Below are 4662 nucleotides of genomic sequence, written 5' to 3' on the forward strand. Positions count from 1 at the left end.
GGGGTTGGTGTGAGCTGGAGACCTGGCGCTTACTGAGGCAGCAGGCTGCCTACGGTGCCCAGACCCTGCTCCTGTCTGGGCTATCCATGTGGAAGATGAATGTAAACCATGGTCCTTGCCAGACCCTTGAATGTGGAGAGCATTCCAGCAGCAGCCTTGCTATTTGGTGGACTTCCAAGGCTGGATCTTTTATGTTCTAGTTGTCCTTTTAAACCATGTTTTTTTTTTTTTTTCTGTGCCTCAATGCAGACAAATCTGCTCAGTCCCTCAGTACTCTCCCCCATTCCACACTGCAGTTTGTAGTGTTGAGGGTGAACGTTCCCTTCCTTACCGTGTCTCCATCTCACTTGCCCGTTCCCTGTGGCCTCTTTTATCTTTTGTTGTGCAGAATCTGTTCAGTCAGCCCTCAGTTCTTCTTCAGGAGGAAATGCTCTATAAACAGGTGTAAATTTGGTGTGTCTATGGAGGAGAGGAGTTCAGAGTCTTCCTATGCCACCATCTTGAACCAGAGCTCTGTATCTGATAATTTTTAACAATAGTAAGGTGGAGAGAATTACCTTACAGGTTTCAAGACCTATTGTGAAGTTACAGTAATTTGATATAATCTGTTTACAGATAAACATATATCAATGGAATTAAATGTACAAAACCAGATATGCACATACACATATGTATAATATATGTATGTTAAATACATAAACAAAATATGTGTATGCATGAGATGCAAGAATTATATCCATTCCTTTCTCTTGTGAATGGGCATTTAGGTCACTTGGAAATGACCTAAATGCCCATTCACAAGAGAAAGGAATGGATAAATTCCATTACATTCATATGGTAGACTACTATTCAACTGTGAAAATCAGTGAAGATGGCACCCACATGGGAAGTGAGAAAACCACATACTTGCATCCTGAAAAGTTAGAAGGGAATTCTCCCTTTGATGTAAGGGAAACTGGCTGGACAGCTACCAGTAGAGATGGCAGTGAAACCTGCTGGAGGTGGTCTGTCCCTGGATCAGCCACATATCACAGGCTGGAAAGTTGCTCAGGGGCAAGAATGCTCACTGCTGGCAGCCACAGCATGAGAGCAATGAGGAAAAGCACTGGAACCAGGAAGAAGAGTCCCTTTTTCTTACAGTGTCCCTTTTGAACCTGGAGAAATGTTTGAGTCCTTCTCAAGAACCACCAAGGAGGACAAAAAGCATAGATTGGTTGCTTGAGAGGCAATGAATTTATGTGACCAAAGCACAACTCATAGTATTTGTTTTATAAATCAAAGTATCCTCTCAACAGCATTTCTTGGATGAAATTCCTACAATAGAATTATTATCTATTGCAAAGAGAGTTACTGCAAATAAAATTTTTACTTTATAGTAGTAACTTGAGGGTATATTAACCTTAGGAAGTAAAGAATTCGAGGGGGGGGGGATGAAGTTTTAGCCGTGGAGAAGGGAGGCAAGGCTGAGTAAACTTTGGACACCATTTAGATTCAGATAAATTTCCAGAGGAAGATAGGACCAGTTTTCCACTGAATTGTCTTGTTACTCTTAACAAAAATCAATTGCCCATAAATATGAGTTTAGAAATAAACTTCTAATTCTATTTTTTATCTATATGTTTATCCTTATGCAGTCTTCATTATTATAGCTTTGTAGTAAGTTGTAAAATATGGAAGTATGTGTCTGCCAACTTCTTTCTCAAGACAGTTTTTTTTTTTCTGGATCCTTATATTTCCATGTAAATTTTATGATCGACTTGTTAATTTCTACCTAAAAAATACAGCTTGAGATTTTGATAGGGAATGTGTTGAATCTGTAATTTTTGGGGTAAGGAGTATTGCATCTTAATATTTGTCTTATAATCCATGAGCATAGGATGTTTTTCCATTTATTAAAGTTGCCTTTAATTTTTTTCAGTAATGTTTTATAGCTTTCATTATGCAAGTCTTACACTTCTTAAATTTATTCCTATTTTATCCTTTTTGATTCTATTATAAATGATTTCTTAATTTCAGTTTTGGGTTCATTGCTAGTGTCTAAAAATATAACTGATTTTTTTTTGTGCGTTGGTCTTATATAAGCAACATTGCTGAATGTATACCTTAGTTCTAATAATTTTTTGTGGATTCCTTATGACTTTCGTACAAAACATGCCATCTGTTGAGTAGGTTTTAGAATATTTTGGATGATAGTGCTTTATATTAGACACTGTAAAAGTTGGGTGAGTGAATCAATTGTAGCATTAACAAAATGAAGTTGTTTTTTTTTTTTTAATTTTTGTATCTTTTCATACAGGACAAATCAGCCAGCAAAGAAAAATCCAAGACATCAGTCAGATTTTTACCACAGTTGTCTACGGTAATTCACCAGTATAGTCTCATACTTTATTGCTTTATAATAAGGTTACTGGATTTCTGGGTTTAAATTCTCTGCTCCATTTCATTCTTTTCTGATGGATAGCATCTGTGATATACATATCTTGGGGAAAAATAACTAGCTTAATAAAGGAATCATAAGTTATAATTACTGGTATGCGCAGAATACTTGACTGTTCTGAATAAAAGAATTGTGAAGATGGCCTAGTGGAAGCAATATTGGAATCAGGAAACGAGGACTTGGGTTATAGCTTTGTCACTAATGGGTCTGTGCCTGTTGGCGAGTCCCTTACATTTTTGAGCCCCTATTTCTAAGTCTGAAAATGAAAAGAGTTGATTTAATGAACTTTGAGGAGATGCCTCTTCCAGCGCTAAGATGTGACTTCTTAGATCTTGGCATCCTTTGTCATTATTTTGACTTTAAATTATCATTATTCTGTGGAAGCGGCAGTTAATGGACATTTTTAGTAGATAAAGTGCTGGAAAAGTTAGATTTTACTGCAATAAAATTTACTATCTAGTAATTACGTTGAGTTTAATGCCATAGAGTTACACTCTTGTGATTGCTGGAAGTTGAGTTTAAGTGGAGGTTCAGTGCAAACATTATTTGTTTGAAGCATCTTTTAAAAACTCAGAATAAACTATAAAATATGGATTGCTTCATGCAGAGAGGATTCTTAATAATTTGAAATACAAGCTTCTTTCGGCTTGAAAATCTGTAATGAAATTTTGCAGGTGAATGTTCTTGAAACATTTCAAGTATGTGTTAATTATGAACCTGTTTGTATTGGTAATGCCAAGATTATCACACCATGTTTTATAAAATAAAATCATAGCATCTTTTTTTTATTATGCTATGTTAATCGCCATACATTACATCATTAGTTTTGGATGTAGCGTTCCATGATTCATTGTTTGTGTATAACACCCAGTGTTCCATGCAGAATGTGCCCTCTTTAATACCCATCACCAGGCTAACCCATCCTCCCATCCCCCTCCCCTCTAGAACCCTCAGTTTGTTTCTCAGAGTCCACCATCTCTCATGGTTCATTTCCCCCTCTGATTTCCCCCCCTTCATTGTTCCCCTCCTGCTATCTTCTTTTTTTTTTTTAACATATTTATTGTTTCAGAGGTACAGATCTGTGATTCAACAGTCTTATACAATTCATACAATTCACAGCGCTCACCATAGCACATACCCTCCCCAATGTCTATCACCCAGCCGCCCCATCCCTCCCACCCCCCACCACTCCAGCAACTGTTTCCTGAGATTAAGAATTCCTCATATCAGTGAGGTCATATGATACATGTCTTTCTCTGATTGACTTATTTCGCTCTGCATAACACTCTCCAGTTCCATCCATGTCATTGCAAATGGCAAGATTTCATTCCTTTTTGATGACTGCATAATATTCCATTGTATATATATTCCACATCTTCTTTATCCATTCATCTGTCGATGGACATCTTGGCTCTTCCACAATTTGGCTATTGGGGACATTGCTGCTATAAACATGGGGGTGCATGTACCCCTTCGGATCCCTACATTTGTATCTGTGGGGTAAATATCCAGTAGTGCAATTGCTGGGTCATAGGGCAGCTCTATTTTCAACTTTTTGAGGAGCCTCCATACTGTTTTCCCCAGAGTGGCTGCACCTGCTTGCATTCCCACCAACAGTGTAGGAGGGTTCCCCTTTCTCCACATCCCTGCCAACATCTGTCGTTTCCTGACTTGTTAATTTTAGCTATTCTGACTGGTGTGAGGTGGTATCTCATTGAGGTTTTGATTTGGATTTCCCTGATGCCGAGCGATGTTGAGCACTTTTTCATGTGTCTGTTGGCCATTTGGATGTCTTTTTTGGAAAAATGTCTGTTCATGTCTTCTGCTCATTTGATTGGATCATTTGTTCTTTGGGTGTTGAGTTTAATAAGTTCTTTATAGATTTTGGATACTAGCCCTTTATCTGATATGTCATTTGCAAATATCTTCTCCCATTCTGTCAGTTGTCTTTTGGTTTGGTTGACTGTTTCTTTTGCTGTGCAAAAGCTTTTTATCTTGATGAGGTCCCAATAGTTCATTTTTGCCCTTGCTTCTCTGTGCCTTTGGTGATGTTTCTAGGAAGAAGTTGCTGCGGCTGAGGTCGAAGCGTTGCTGCCTGTGTTCTCCTTTAGGATTTTGATGGACTCCTGTCTCACATTTAGGTCTTTTAACCATTTTGAGTCTATTTTTGTGTGTGGTGTAAGGAAATGGTCCAGTTTCATTCTTCTGCATGTGGCTGTCCAATT

This window comes from Eumetopias jubatus, unplaced genomic scaffold (assembly GCF_037043125.1).
Source record: "Eumetopias jubatus isolate StellerSeaLion01/CBP00866 unplaced genomic scaffold, mEumJub1_p1.0 scaffold_3, whole genome shotgun sequence".
Taxonomy (NCBI): Eukaryota; Metazoa; Chordata; class Mammalia; order Carnivora; family Otariidae; genus Eumetopias; species Eumetopias jubatus.